Below are 16,964 nucleotides of genomic sequence, written 5' to 3'. Positions count from 1 at the left end.
GAGATTAACACACACTCATAATTTCCCATTCTTCTTAGGTACTACCACAATTGGAGACACCCAATATGTGTGTTCAATTTCGTAAATGAATTCAGCTTCCTTTAGTTTTTCAATCTCTTCTTTGATCTTCCTGGCAAATGTTTTGTTATAAGTGTATGGTCTCTGTCTACTTGGTTTCGCATCATCTCTCATGGGTATAGTATGTTGACAAATTTCTGGATCAACACCCTTGAGATCCTTGTAAGACCAAGCGAAAATATCCCGGTATTCCTTTAACAATCTCAGCAAAAGCTTTTCTTCTTCTTCTGTTAGGTCATTCGCAATGTAAGCAGGTCGGGCTCTTCTCCTGGTTCAGCCAAGTCTACCCTTTTAGCATTTTCAGGTCCTTCGTAAGACTCGCCTTGTTTTCGTAGTTCCCTAACAGGTTATTCGATTATGATTTTCCAATCTTGGAGAGTATACTTTTTGTAATGGGATGGAACATGCATTACATCCTTACCATCCTCTTCCGTGGTCTCCATTTCGGTTGTGTATATCTCCTTTAGAGATTTTTTCAACTCTTGATATTTCTTTTTCCGCTCGGCTCTGGTCATGAGTGGTTTTTTATCGTGAGATTTTTCTTGAGTACCCTTCCTTGCTTTTCTCGATGTCTGAGACATTTCTGAGTTTCTGTTTGAAGGATATCTGCGAGTTATTTTTTCCTTGACACAATCATTAGCATCTATATGCATCAGGAATTGTTTTTTAGTGGAGACTGATGGCATAGGTCGTGTTTTCACAATATTGGTGTCTCTCTTTCATCTATACCATTTTTGTCTTCTTGATTTCTGGTTTGGAAAGTCAAAAAAAAATTCCTCCCCTCCCTTTAAGAGTAACTGAGCTCTTGTATGCTCTTTTTCTGACCCCGAATCTTCTGAGGTAGCTGAGTGTTCATCTAACTCATCAGTTGCATCATAATAGAGGTCAAAAAAGACTTGTTGAGCTTTCATCAAGTCCTTGGTTTCCTCATCTTTGTTTTCAATGTTGAGGACTGACATCATTTGGATGGGAATTATGTCGTAGCCATCCTCATTGCAAAATTGAGTAGGCATAGATGTATTCACACATACATCCATTGTCGCTAAAATTTGAGTCTACTCGAATGGTTCAAATAAATAAGGGTTCAGGTATGTAGCCTTCGTCTGTACAGTCCTTTTCTAGGATACATTCCTCTTGTCTTAAGCTTCCATTTTTTGAAGCTCTGCACATCCAAATAGGAGTGTCTTTGTTTAACCACGATGGGAGTTTAGTTTCAACCGAAGAGACTGAATCAAACTCTTGGATGGGTGTTTTCAAGACATCTCTATAAGTGTGATCTTTTAGATTGACTCTTGTTACAAATCCCACCTGCTTCAAATACAGATAATTGTTTCCCCAATCTTGGATAATTTGTACCCGTCGCATGAAAGGTCTTCCCAATACGATTTCATTGTTGAGTTTTTTTTCAAAGTCTACTATGGCAAAAGTGTATTGATATTCAGTTCCACGGGAATTGACTATCACTTTTTTTAAGTAGCCCTAATGGTCTCTCAATGTGACCGTCAGCCAACTGCAATTTTATTCGTGTTTGTCTAATGGGGCTGGCTGTCCCCAGGATTCCCATACTGCTTTAGTGGCTATGGCTATTCCAGCTCCACCATCCAGTATTGCCATGGTTTCAATGTCATTATATTTCACTGGGAGGGTAGTGTTTCCTTCTTCCCCTTCATAAGATTCTTCGACCTTGTTCATAGGAATTGATCGAATCTCTTTGTTTTCCATTTCATTTTTCAATTTTCCCAAATTCTTAGAGAATAACCCCGTTATCCCCACCTTCTCTAGGGTTTTCTGTAAATGGTTCCACAAGTATGGCCTGAGTTTCAATAGTTCTCCCAAAGTAAGAGTGCATTGGATGGAGGTAGACATGATTAAATGAATGTTTTCTACTTCTAGGGTCTATTTGGCTCTTTTTACTTGAGTGGTCTTGCACACGATGGATTCATCTTCGTTATCTCCCAAGTAAGAAGGTAATGTTTTTAATGTCAATGGTTTAGATATTCCTGAAGCCTCCGATCCGCAATCCCCGTACAAGGATTGTAAATCCATGTTCATATCAGATGGTAGGTTTTCCAACCAGACTTCCTCTATAGGAGTTGACAAAGTTAGGCTCCCATCATTGATCTCTCTTACCTTTTCCCATAAGTGTCCTGGCGAGTCTTCCTCTACAAATGGAATTTTGTCTAAGGCATCTTCGTTGTCCGGCACTATAAGCTCTGGTTCATTTGTTTCAAGGTGGGGTTCTGCTACCACATCGGATTTTGCTTTCGTTTCTTTTACCGCCGCAAGCTTTTCAGGTTTTGCAATACTTTCAAGCTTGGGTTTTTGTTTATCCAGCATTTCTTGCGTGATTCTTATCAAGTTTTGATAAGCCTCCAGCTTTGCTGCTTCTATGTCTGGAGATGGAGAGTTTTTCCATTTGTTTTCCATGTTTTGGCCAGCTTTAAGTCCTACTTGGTAAGCTTCCAAGGTAGCATTAATAGGCTTCAAACTTTTATCAACCAGAATAGATCCTCTAGATTTCATGGTTGTTTCCTTGAATTCACTGCCAGTTTCTTTCAACTTGTCCGGGGCTAGCATTTTTTCTTTCACTTCGTTTTCAACCCATTGTTTTTGTTTTCTCATCTCATATCTTTTGCTTCTGCTCCTTTTGATTCTTTGAGAAGAAACTTTCGTGTTCTCCGAATCATCAAAGGAGTTGTGTTTCTTTTTCTTTGCCTGGGCTCTAGTGATTACCGGAACAATCGGTTTACTCTTTGATGAGCTACTAGGCATCACTTGGACTACGTTTACAACAGTTTTTCCCTTGTTCAAAGGATTCTTAGGACAATCTTCCAGAAAGTGTCCTCCCTTTTTGCAACATTGTATGCAATAGGCTTCAATTGGTTTAACGATTTTGTCAGGCTCTGGACATTCGTTCTTCCAATGGTCATCAGCACCACAGTTATGACAGTGACGAAGAAAATTTGGAATGGCGGCCTCTACACCAAAACAAACTCCATTGCTCCACAAGGGAAATGAGATGAGGGCACCACCTAGTCTTGGAAGCGTAGACTAGGACTGCTACGCAAAGAGGGAGGGAGACACACACACACACACACACACACACACACACACACACACAGAGCTAGCTATCACTATGAATGAAGCATTAACCTCAATGTGTGTACAAGGAATGGATAACTTCAAGCACTCCCAACACAAATAGCATGTAGATTACTAAACAACAACTCAAGATTTAGCCAAAATCACCTCAAACACTCTCACACACACATAAAACATCTCTCTTAATTAACATAAGTAAGAGGAGGGGAGGTTACTAGCATAAAACAATTTGCACTCTAGAATGTGCAAAGAATAGAGTGAATGAATGAGCTTTATGGGCTCATGATGAGTGATACAAAAACTCAATGAGGCTGAGGGAGACTTGAAATTACAAAGGGGGGGGGGGGCTCTTTATATAGGCAAGAGAGTGATTAGGAGTGAGGTTAAGATCCAAGTGCAATTTGTACAAATGAAGCTTGATTAGGGACATTCCACCAATGAAGAAGCTCCTTCCAAGTGATTTGTTGGTCAATTTGCAACTAATTGGCTCCATCATCACCTGTGTTGTCTTCACTCCTTCCTCCATAGCTTGAGTCCAAGAGCTTCCTTATTTTAAAATGTAAAGAATCTACATAAAATCAATGCATATCTAGTAATAATAGAAAGGGGTTGAATGAAAACTTATGAATTACAACAAGATTAAGCATGATTTGAGAGGTGATTAGAAGAGGAATTTGTGATGGTTTTATGAGCTTGAGAGAGAGGAGGAAGGAGGGGAGGGTGAGGAGACTAATGGCTGATTTTTAGAGAAGGACTCAATGTGGAAAAGGAAGGGTGTGTGTGTAAAGGTAGAGGAGGTGGTCTCCACCACAGTTAAAAAAACTGGCGTCCACTATTTTTGCCATATCTCTTAGACCGTAGCTGCAAAAACTATAAAAAAAAATATGGTCAGAATCTCCAGCTCATAAGCTACAACTTTGATGAAGACAACTTTTCTTAGATCGGAGTGGACGTATTTTTTTAAAATCCAGCAAAATCATGTGTCTGTTTCCTTCCTTCACCAAGTCTTCCACTTGGGTCCCATCTGTTTGAATCATCATATGGCTCCAAAGCCATGATGATATGAGCCCCTCATGACCCTTGAATCATGGGTGCATGGCTTCACAAACACATCATATCTTTTCTTTTCACATTTACATATTTTCCCTTCCCTTTACCACTAGGTTCTACCTTTCACCTCCTGTGAACTAGTCAAGGAAAAATTCCCATCAAGTCATTTTTTGAATTTTTCCAAGAGGTTGTTCTCACTCTTTCTTTTATTGTAAACCTCTAGAAGTAGGGAAAACCAACAAAATATAGTAACCAAAAAATTTGTGATAGGCTCGGATCAACAGTTTCCTATTCTAAGCTTCATCATGGGTCTTCCCATGGGAGGTCTGACACCTTGATTAGCTACATAATACATTGGTGTGAGCTCTGGTGGAGCATAAGTCATGGTTTCTTCCATTGGTGGTGGATGTGGACTATACCAATCTCCTTTACCATTACTGTAGATGGACTAGGCTCTGCATAGGGTGTAACAGACACTAATGCTTGTTCATCTATGACTCCTTTCAAGTGCATGTACTTTACAAGAACTGCATTATGTCCTAGATACGGAGGTTGTTGTCCCAACACAGGTTGAGGTCTTTCCATACCCATTGGTGGTCTTTGAGATTGGACCATATTAGGCTGATATCTCTATATAGGTTGTCCCTGGGGCCTCATGGGTACGTACTGAACATTCCCATCATACTTTGATATGTAGTAGCACTCGTGGGTGTCATGGTTGGTCCATTTACCCTTGATTCCACACCATTTTTGTGGCCTAATTGGTTGTCCCTGTGGAGGTATCCCTTGTCTTGGTCCTCTCATAGGTGCTTTTTGCATATTGTTCATCATGTCGTTCATCCTTTTTAGTATATCTTCTATGGTTGAGAGCGGTGTTGCAGCAGCCGTTCCCACTTGTACTGGTTTTTTGGATGTTGTTTTCTTGCTTTGGTTATCCTTAGGGACATCCTCTTCATTGAAGATTTCACAATTGTCTCCTAGGTCAATAGCATCAGACATACATGCTTCTAGGGTGGTATGCTTTTTACTATAGAGTATAGCATGAAGTTCTTTGTTTAGCAGTCCCTCCACAAACAAAGATACAAGTCGTTCTTCTGCAGGTATCTCCATCTATGGGCATGTGGCAATGTATTGTTTCATTTGAGTTGCACAATCCCTAACAGACTCTCCATGTTTCTATTTAAAGCTGTAGATTTGAGCTACCGTGTTCTGTTTAATCCCCGTTTTGGAACAAGAAACTACAAATCCTTGAGCTAATGTGTTCAAGTCCATGATTGACCCTAGTGGAATGTTTTGAAACCATGTCAAAGCTTTTCCTTCTAATGTCATTCCAAACCCCTCGAATTGAGTATGGAAATTGAATATACGCTGCTCTTAGCACTTGCTTAAAGCTTGCTAAGTGGTCATATCGATCCCCTGATCCACTGTATTTTCTGACCCACTTTTAAAATCAGCTGGTCTGACACGTCTATTTGGTTCAACTCCAGGTCTTTTGGGAGTTGGTCCTGTTCCGAGTCCTTCAAACCAGTCTGTTGGAAATAGTGACTCATGTAGCCCTGGACTGGCCGTAGTGTCACCTGGTTTTCTACGTGATGAGGTGGTTTCTGGTTTCTTCACATTACTCTCAGATGATCTCTCACGGTGTTCATCCCTTGGAATATTTAGTGGTCCTTGCCCCAATATCCAATCCCGTATGGAATACCCTTGGTATTTGGTTTGTTCTACCTCCTCAAGAGTCATCATAACAAAGTTGTTGTTATAACAATCCCTAAACAGGTAGGTTGGTAGGTCTGCAGATCCCTTATCTTTGATCTTGAAGATATAGATGATCTTCATGGCCGTTAATTGTCCTGGTCTGGCATGAGAAGTCCACAAAAGATATTTTATATTTCTATCTTCCCAACAATAGACTCCGATCCTAGGATTATCCGTATTAAGCCGTTTCAAAGGCTTCAAATCTACTTGATCGTATCCTTCGAATTCTAAAGTTGGTGGTCCTTCTTTTGCTGGCATATCTGGGATTATGGTGTTTACTTCTAACCCCCATTTGTCTACCACATCAGGATTTTTGACTTATACATATTGAGTTCCATTTCGATCCATGTACATTTTTCCTTGTTTTTTTGCCCTAACCTCTTCTTCGAACTCAATATCATGGTCATCAATGCGAATAGCATACTCCTCATTAGGGTCCAAGTAAACCTGGGCTCCATGACTAGTAGTCTTGTAAAAAGAGAGTATATGTTTATTGCACATTGTCATTCCGGTTTTCGAGTGAGTCGAGTAAGAAGACATTTCGGATGTTGAATCTGAAAAAGTGTCTGAGACTTCTTCAGGGATTGTGTACAAGGAATTGCCTTGATTCACGCTTTCTTTGGTGGATACTCTACTGGTGGTTTCTCCGAATAGGCCTTGATTTCCTAGTACACGACCAGATCTAAGGTTCATATAGCTTATGAAGCTCTGGATAGAGTACTCACCTTTGGATTGACTTGTCGTCAATTTTCACTCGTTCCAATTGCAACTTTCTGTCAAGCCACTGATTCCTCGTATGCAACCTGATTCCTGTACAAAATTAATCAAGTTAGCTATTTTTCTATAAAGACAGTAGAGCTCTTGAGAACTCTCGTGATTGGTCTCTGTGTATCACTTCAAATCGTGCTATGGAGGTCAAAATTTGACTTTCAGATTCGGCTTTAGCAAAATCAAAGGTCTAATCTGCAACCTGTAAACTGAGTGTATCTGTACCAATTTCGATCCGATTGAACCCAAAATTGCCCTATGGCCTTATATTATACTGGTCTAACACTCTATAAGCTCAAAAGTCAAAATTGAAGTCTCTGGATAGCAGAAGTAAATAATCACGACTATTTACTTTTGTCAAGTTTTGGCACTTTTTGGATTGGTTTGGCAAGTATACAACTTGTTAAAGCCCTTGGACAAGTTTCAATAAGTTTGGACAAAATTTTATCAAGTTTACCCACAGTTCCGTGTCCACGGACTCTAATTTCGAGAATCTGGCTTAAGTCTCACTTTTGTGGTCCAAATTTCACCAAAATTGATTTGTGGGGTCTACTTGATGTGCTTAGCCTTGTGGTATACTCAAATTTGCAAAATCATCAAGTTTTGAAGCAGATGTAAATAATCACGATTATTTACTCCTGGCAAATTTTTGTCCCAATCTTAACACAGATCTGTTAAGCACCTTAAGTTAAGGTCACTAGCCAATTTTCATCAAGTTTGGGCAATTTCTGGTCAAATGGTCATCAATTATCTGTCCGTAGACTAACTTTGCAATTTTAGTCACAATTTTCAATCCAATGATTCAAATCTTACCAAATTTGGCACTACAAGAGGCTATTCATATTAGCGACGCTCACACAGCGACGCTCAAAAAAAAAATCCCAGCGTCGCTATGAGCGTCGCAAATTTCTTTGGAAATTTGCGACGCTCATAGCGACGCCGACTGGGCTAAAAAAATAACAGAGCGCGCCCAAAAACTCAGATCTCAGATCTGAGTTTTTCGGCACCCTCAAGCAAGGAGCAGGTAACGCTCTCCCTCTCTCTCTCTCTCTCTCTCTCTCTCTCTCTCTCTTTTTCTTCTCCACACACACACACACACAAACACACACACACGAGGAGAGGAAGGAGATCCAGGTATGCTCCTTCCCTCTCCTCACTCTCATGTTCCCTTCCCCTCTTTCTCTCTCCCTCTCTCTCTCTCTCTCACACACACATACACACACACACATAGTGTTTTTGAGAGAGAGAGAGAGAGAGAGAGAGAGAGAGAGAGAGTACAAACATAAACAAAAATGCACACACACATACATAAACAAAGAATGCACACACACATTGAGAGAGGAAAAGAGAGAGAGAGAGAGAGAGAGCATGCATAAACAAAAAACGCACGCATTGAGAGAGGAAAAGAGAGAGAGAACATGCATAAACAAAAAACGCACACATTGAGAGAGGAAAAGAGAGAGAAAACATGCATACGATCCAAAAAAACGCACACATTGAGAGAGAAAGAGAGAGAAACTAATTTAACGTCGTAGGAAACTAATTAAAATTAAAAGACCTAAAGATCTAGCCGACGAGGAGTTGAACTCAAGACCTATTATTCAAGAGGGAAATGACATAACCAATCTATCATACTTGGCATGGGTGATAGAAAGGTTATACCATTTATCTCTTTTTATTGGCACACACATCCACACACGCGCACACACACAAGAAGAAGAGAGTTATAACGTCGTAGGAAACTATCCTAAAAGACGTTAAAGATTAGGTTAGATGTAGACTTACGTTAAATTAGATTTAGGTTTATTTAAGTTAAATTAGATTAGATTTAGGTTTATTTTTAATTAGATTTACGTTTATTTACGCTAGATTTAGATTTACGTTATATTAGATTAGATTTAGGTCTCCATAGACTACGATGCCTGCATGAAGCGGGTGAAGAAAGCCCTCAATGGAATATAGGGTATTGCTGCCTTCACTCATGGTGGGCTCCGTCGATCCAAAAGTACTTGTGAAATGTCTTCAGAAGATAGGGAAGAAGGTGGATCTTCAGGGCGGCAAGAGTCACTACATCCCCGACACAATGACCATCTAGACAACCTCTAGTCATTCAACAGCAACTTCAAAGTTAGTAACAAGAGCAAGAACGGTCTAAAGGGCCAATTGCTGTCGTCAGATGTGGATGGAGATGAGGCAGCGTCACCGCCGAAAGTTAACTCTCACATCTTTAGTGATGAGAATGCCAACTCTTGCCGAGTTATGTGAAAAATTATGTGTTAAATCAGTTTTAAGGTTCTTATAATCCCTGTTAGTTTAGTTCTTTGTTTTTAATATAACATAATTTATGTTAGATTTAGATTTATGTTATATTAGATTAGACTTAGGTTTATTTAGGTTTACCCACACACACACACACACACACACACAAGAAGAAGAGAGTTTTAACGTCGTAGGAAACTATCCCAAAAGACGTTAAAGATTAGGTTAGATGTAGACTTACATTAAATTAGATTTAGGTTTATTTTTAGTTAGATTTACGTTTATTTAGATTTACGCTTATTTACGTTAGATCGAGTCCACGCAAGAATTACTTACGGTTTAGGGTTTAGAGTTAGACGAATAGTGAAAAGATCTACTGTGAAAAGATGTTAAGATGCTGTGAAGTGCTACAGCTAGAGAAGAGGCAAAGGGGTTTTGTCCACTACATGCAGTATCATGTAGACGTGGGTCTGTAGATTTCTTGTACCCACAAATATAGGTATTGACCAATAAAGACGAGATTATAACCCGGTGGTTCTGATCTCCGTGCACCTCTAGACCGAGGTGTGCGGGGATTGGACATGACTAGAGAATGTGAGGTAAAGAGAGAGAGAGAGAGAGAGAGAGAGAGAGAGAGAGAGAGAGAGAGAGAGAGAGAGAGAGAGAGAGAGATAAGACGAAGAATGCCAATAGAATATTAAATTTTTTGTCCAGGTTATAAGATTTTTATCCTCATTATGAGTAGTGACGAGGATGTGGGACCGTCCAACCGAAACACCTATCTCTCAACGAGGGTCTTATGTCCTTGTAATCAATGCAAGCATGTTGTGCGACGGACAAGACGTGTTTCTTTGCAGCACGTTCGTGAATTTGGCGAGTTCGATCCATCTATTATAGATCGAGTTGTTGCCAATTATAACTCTTCGGACTCTGACGCTGGCCAACAAGCAGCAATCTTGCAACCCAATAGACGTGTTCGCAGGCGCTTTGGTCAAGCAGCATATGTGAGGCCACAAGATGTAGCATCTGACAGCTCGGGGGATGATCATGCAGAGCACATTCCCAACGAGGCAATGTTTGAGCCCGAGATTGATGAAATGATCGAGACGATCATGGATTCAGAAAGGCTTATCTATGATGATATGAAAAGTGAAGCCGATACGCCATTGTATAATGGAGCACGTATGTCTAGATTGAAAGCACTCCTGGTTCTTCTCAACATGCAGGCAAAGTTTGGATGGAGTGACACTAGCGTCACAGCGCTTTTCAGGTGATCTATTACAATTAGTTTACTTTAATAAAACTCTAAATGTATAATGATCTGATAGATTTTTACACGACTGTATCGTATTTTTATGTTGTGTAGATTGCTTAAAGAGCACATACTACCAGCTGACAATGTGATGCCAGATTCCCGAGATGAAGCAAGAAAGATTTTGCGAAACTTGGGGATGGATTACAATTCTATCCACGCTTGTCCTAATGACTGCATTCTTTTCAGAGGGGAATACATAGACATGGAGAAGTGTCTGAAATGTGATTCCGAAAGATATCGAGTAGATCTCCACGGGACAAAAATTCCACAAAAGGTTTTGCGACATTTTCCTCTGCTTCCTCGCATCAAGCATTTCTTCGAATGTAAGCCCATGGCCGCCCTAGCATCATGGCATGAGGAGAATAAATCTTCGGATGGTGTGCTACGAATTCCTGCAGATTGCGTAGCCTGGAAACATATAGATGGAACATGGTCGGATTTTGCCAGGGAAGCTCGAAATTTGCGCTTAGGCCTGGCTATGGATGGCGTAAATCCATTTGGTCAAAGATCAACATCTTACAGTGTATGGCCCGTTGTCATCGTCAACTACAACATTCCCCCGTGGTTGACTACGAAGAAGGGGCACCTATGGCTAAGCTTGATTGTGCCAGGGCGATATAAAGTGGAGAATATGGATGTGTATCTTCGTCCACTATTGGAAGAGCTACAACAATTGTGGATTGGCATAGAGGTGGTGGATATGAGCCGACACACAGGACAACGGAATGCTTTGATCAGACGCATTCTAATGTGGACCATGCATGACTATCCCGGGCTAACAGAATGCTCAGGTGATCTATTGACACTCCTCACTTAGACACTGTAAATCTTGTTTTTTCCCACAGTTGATCTATTATCATGTGTATACATGCAGGGCTTCAAACAAGCGGATACAGAGCATGTGTCACATGTGGACCTAGACTGAATGCACGTAGGGTGCCCTCACTGAAGAAGCAAATCTACGAAGGTCATCAAGCGTATCTTCCAGAGAATCATGTGTTACGCGACGGCTTTTTGGGAAGAGAGCCACCAAGGATGTCTGCACAAGCATGGTTAGAGCAGAAGGAGATGTGCGATGACGGATTGCCTCCAGGGATGAAGAGACTATCTCTATGGTACGAGTTACCATACTGGCCCCGACTCATGATCAATCACTTGCTCGATCCAATGGACATATTCAAGAATGTGGGTAATCTACTATGGGACCATCTGACCGGCAAGAAAGATACTTTGGGAGCCAGAGTTGACCTTAGAAATGTGGATCGTATGGAGCAATATTGGCCGCAAACAGCGTCTGATGGATCGATAAAACTCCCTAAAGCACCATGGATTTTCACAGGAGCCCAAGAACGCAAAGTAAAAGAGACCATTCGATCTTTGCGGACCCCCACTGGCGTAATGCACTCGCTCCGAATGTGTTTTACTAAAGACGGAAAGCTTACCGGTTTGAAGTCACACGATTGGCATAAAATGTGTCAGGTACGTTCATAGTGGACTTTAATATCATTGCATAAAATGTGGACTTTAATATCATTGCTGCACATACTTTACAGTTTATTTTACCGGTTGCCATTGAGGGATGTTTGTCTCTCGACATCCGTAACACAATCTACAAACTTGCAAAGCTGGTGCAATGGATCTCACAAAAGGAGATCAACGTAGACTCCATACCATTCGCCAAACTAAATGCTGCGGAGCTTGTGTGCATGTTTGAGAAACATTTTCCTACTACCATGCTAACCATTCAGGTGCATCTTCTTGTTCACATAGTTGATGAGGTGGAAATAGCTGGCACGGTTCATTCCAGATGGATGTTCTTCTTAGAACGTTTCATGAAAACGCTTAAGGGATATGTGCGTCAAAAGGCACGTCCGGAGGGTAGCATGGCAGAAGGTTGGTTGGTATCAGAGTCCCTAGTGTACATTGGAGAGTGGCTAGACGGATTTGATAAAGCCCGGGACACGCTATGGCGAACCATAGATGATGAGCGCATATCTGGGATTGTCATGTGCAATCTCGGTGTTGAGAAGAAGATGACGGAAGATCTAGAGGCTAAAATCAACCGATTTTGCATGCTTCACAATCCAGTGATGCAAAAGTGGATTTCACAATATGAGGATGCAAAGCAAGAGCGACAAAGGGCACGAATCGAGTGGAGACGGGGAAGACGACCACCGATGCACTATCCGACGGGTCTGGAGAGCCTACCAACCTTCATGAGCTTAAGATGGTTGCACAACCAATTGAAAAGCGCACAACAATGCGGTGACAAAGTGACTGAGGAAGAGTGGGAGTACTCTCGGGGTTGCGCGACCAAGGTAAGTTTGCAATGTACGACATGCTAGTGACTTTATTTCTAAACGTTTGAACGACCACTCATAATCTTTGTTCGTTGTAGTATAAGTCATACACAGCAGCATGGTAAAAAGGTCGACATTTTAGGGTGGAACGGATCGACAAAAAGCGTTTTACTCAAGATTGTGGAATCATGGCAAAATTTGAACAGTCCAGTCGACGACGTTTCTCTGATGCAGATCCTGTGGTGGCGGAACTCACTTACTTCGGCACGCTGTAAGAGATTTTGAGGATCGATTACAGAGGATTTTTTGTCGACTTGTTCGACGTGCAATGGTTCAAGATAATCATGGAGGGTCGCAACGCTACTGTGCGTAGAGGAGAGTCTGGTTTTCTTGAGGTGGATTCTACTAAGAAATGGACTAACCTAAGAGACACTTTCGTACTACCAGAGCATTGTGAACAAGTAAGTATGTAAATAGTTAACATCCCCCTTTTACAAGTTATGTGCTTGAAAGCTCTCATGTAAGTTATGTGGCTCTAGCAGGTAATATTTCATCCTACAAAGTCTACATCAAACTGGTGGTACGTCATAGAGGTAGCCCCTCGTAGTGCAAGGACGTATGAAGGCTACCATGTGCCAATCACAACGGAATCAATGGAGGAGATCAGAGAAGATGCTCAATCAGAAGCCGCTGCATTGGTGCCAGACGAGCATCAAGATGCTACTACTCTATATGGGGTGCATGCAGAGGAGCTACAAAATGAAACAGAGGATATGTGTGTTAACCCTCACGGCACACGGACACCCTATGATCTATAAACGTTGTATTATTTAGAGTCAGGCACCGGGCTTGTCGGACCAATAGGGAAAGGTAGAGTGATCGCCGATGAGAGGCGCACTTTAACTGGGACATTCAAGGGGTTAGTTGGCTAAGCATGGGCGCCCAAGTGTGAATGGGGTGAGCTCCTATAAAAGCCAACTAAACCTAATTTTTACTCATTCTCTCATTTGTGCAATAGAAGAGTGCTCTTGCTCCATCTCCACCTCCATCTTCTTCTTCTTCACCTCCTTGTGTGCGTGTGTGTGAGAGAGAGAGAGGGGGAGAGTGTGTGTGCGATCGAGCATTACGAAGGCACGACGGCGGCGAAGCGGTTGAGCACGGCATGACTGCAGCTTCTTCTTCATCGCGGCGAGGAATCCACCACGAAGGCGAGCGTAGAGTAGTGAGTGACACACCCTTTGCTCTCTTGAGCTTGCTAGTTTAGGCTTGTTGTGTGCTTGGAGCCGTTTGTGGCTCGCACACGGTGTATTGGCAAGTCCCTTGCTTCGACAGTGCGGCAACGAGCGCACATTTTTGGCGCCGCTGCCGGGGATATGCCCTACACTAAGCTCGGTTAGCACTTTACGCTTCCTTGTGGTGCAATTTCTATCATAGGAAAGGCAGGGAAGGAGTGTGTGGAGATTTCTGTTTTTTGCGTTTTCTGCATTTGCTGTCAAGTTTCAATTTCTGCTATTGTCTGCGTTTTTTCAATTTCTGCAATTTCTGCATTTTCAAGTTCGGCGTTTTCAATTTCTGCAATTTTCTGCATTTCTGCGTTTTTTCAATTTTCTACATTTTCAATTTCGGCGTTTTCAATTTCTGCAATTTTCTGCATTTCTGCGTTTTTTCAATTTCTGCGTTTTCAATTTCTGTATTTTCTGCATCTAAATTTTCAACGCGAGCGAGCGGGCGGCTAAATTTTTCGAAAATAAAAAATGTGACTCTTAAAACGGACAGGTTGGTTTGTATAAAAGGTAAATCGGGATCGTTTGCCCAAGCCCAAGCCCAAGCTCAAGCCTCAGTCCTCAGTTTTATGATATACACTAGACTCACTCTTATATATATACCCTACTCCCTCAAGAGAGAATGAGAGCATGTGGGACAAGTCCTCCACTCTCCTCCTTTCTTTTCCCACTTGCACCCTTAGACTTTCTAGTTTGGGCCTAGTTCCCTACTAGAAATTGACAGTTTTAGGGATTCTGAGGGCATAGAGTGACCAAACGGAGGGCTGTAAAGCACGGCACGACCCTCTGACCGATACGCTCGTTTCGAGCTATCACACGGCCCATTCCACGACACGCTCTAAAAAATCTAGCAAAAAAACAAACAAAAAACACGCTAAAAACTAGTCACAAGGCCTCCTAGAGCAGCTTTTTGACGCCTTAGGGTATCAAAAGCACATGTACTTACGCTCTGGGCGGGTGCTAGAACACGAGCATATTGAGGGTGCCTCTGTTCATACGGACACCCTTTACCCATCCACGATAAGCTCTAGACCCTCAGCGGGGACACAAGGTAGCACCACCCAAGACCCTAAAATAGCCGCTAGTGATTCCTCCTCCGACTCAGAAATCATGGAAGCATACCCTACCCAAAACACTGAGAGAGAAGGCCATGCACCTCCCGAAGCTCCACAGCCTAGTACTAGTATGTTTAGCCGTTTCATGGAAACATTAGGTAGAGCTACTCGCTCGGAACCTGATGCAAGTGAAGCACACGAAGGGGGTGGGGAAGTGGACTCTCCTTTCACATCGCAAGTGGACCCCACACCCCCAAAGAGTGTCCATGTGGATATCCTACCAACTTCTTACCAAGAAGGCCCTGTTGAGCTGCCTCCTTCAGAAGTTCCCTCTAGAGTACCGTTGGTGACAAGTAAAACCACGGGGAGCAACATTGCTTCTACCTCACAAGAAACCGTTAACACGTCGACTCTAGAAGGATTGTTCATTAATGATCATTGGACATACGACCTCCACACTGAGGTGTTGACGGATCTACACTCTGGCCACGCCTACCATGTAGGATGGATAGAGATTGTACAATCCACCTCTAGTGCCACGAGCATCGAAAATCAACAGAAAATGATCTGTAATGTTATCCATGGCATTATTCAATCAGAAAGGCAAAACCGAGGGGTAAATATACTCTCAACTGGCCCCATGAGATTTCTGGATACGAGCAAGGCTCAACAGCCTACTCTATCACAAATGGAGACTCCTCTAATGAGCCCCATGGACCCATCTTACGTCATTTCACCTGGGGTCTCTATGCAATCTGAGCCTCCGAGCAAAAACTTTAGCTTTCCTAACTTGGCTCAACCCTCTATCAAGGAAAACACAGTGCTCACTCCAGGGATAAGCCTGACAGAGAATGTACCGATGACATCTACGGTTAGCGCAGTGCCACTACCTAGTGTCGTAGTACCTAATATGGGGCCTCGACCGTATGTGCCTCTAGCCCCTTATGCACACATGGCCCCCACACCTCCAATTGTACCACTTGCTTATGCTCCTCGAGTGCCGCTCCCTAGCTCTTATCCGAGTGGACCTATGCCCGGTTATGTTCCATATCCTGCATCATCCACACATATGCCAAGACCGGCACCCATCCCTCTCCCACATATGATTCCAAGAGTACCTCCACCGGCCCTGCCTCCTCACATAGGTGACTTGGCAGCGTTTGCTCAAACCATAGGTCGATCTATCGCGGAAAATATGCGTCATGCATCTGATAGAGAGCCTAGAAGTAAGGCAGTACAAATTGCCAAACTCACGCAAAAATTCAATGGGGACGAAGATGCTAGGAAACACATTGAAGTGTTTGAACAAGTATGTGATTCCTTAGGGGAACGCAACGAACTACATAAGTGCAATGCCTTAAGCTTGACATTAAGTGGGAAGGCTGGAGATTGGTATAGGACCCTAAGGGTGGACGAGAAAACAATCTATCCTACCCTTCGAAGGTTGTTTCTAAAGGAGTACATATGAGAAGGTGTGCTTTGGGGTGTAGCATCTCAGCTACAGAAGGCCGAACGTAAGGAAGGAGAGTCAGTAAGGGACTTCATTAGTCGTCTAAAGCACCTAAACTCTCGCTGCCCTGTAAATGAGCACTTCAACAATAACCAACTGCTTGATTGATTCATTCGAGGGTTGAGGAATGAAGGAATCTATAATGGACTAGTGATTAGAGGTATCACAACCTGGGAAGATGTCACTGCCAATGCAATCCAATTAGAGGACAACTTGATGATAGCAGGCATGAGGGTGTCTACTGACACGAGATCCACTAGCTCACAAGCCATTGAGTATGAACCCATGACTACAAAGCCCATTGCCAATGAGCCAAAGGTATTCGAGACATTCTTGACAGACCTCACCAAGGCAATCCAAGAGTCTCTTAAGGATAATCGACCCCCTCAAAATAGTCACATGTATCCAAGAAGGGAGCAACAATGGTGTTCCATTTGCTTAGGTCCACATAGCACTAGTGAGTGCCCTACGTTTAGAGTAAAATTTAAT

The sequence above is a fragment of the Adiantum capillus-veneris genome, chromosome 22, assembly GCF_014529385.1.
Source record: "Adiantum capillus-veneris isolate H3 chromosome 22, ASM1452938v2, whole genome shotgun sequence".
NCBI classification, from domain to species: Eukaryota; Viridiplantae; Streptophyta; class Polypodiopsida; order Polypodiales; family Pteridaceae; genus Adiantum; species Adiantum capillus-veneris.
This window is presented reverse-complemented; position numbering follows the sequence as displayed.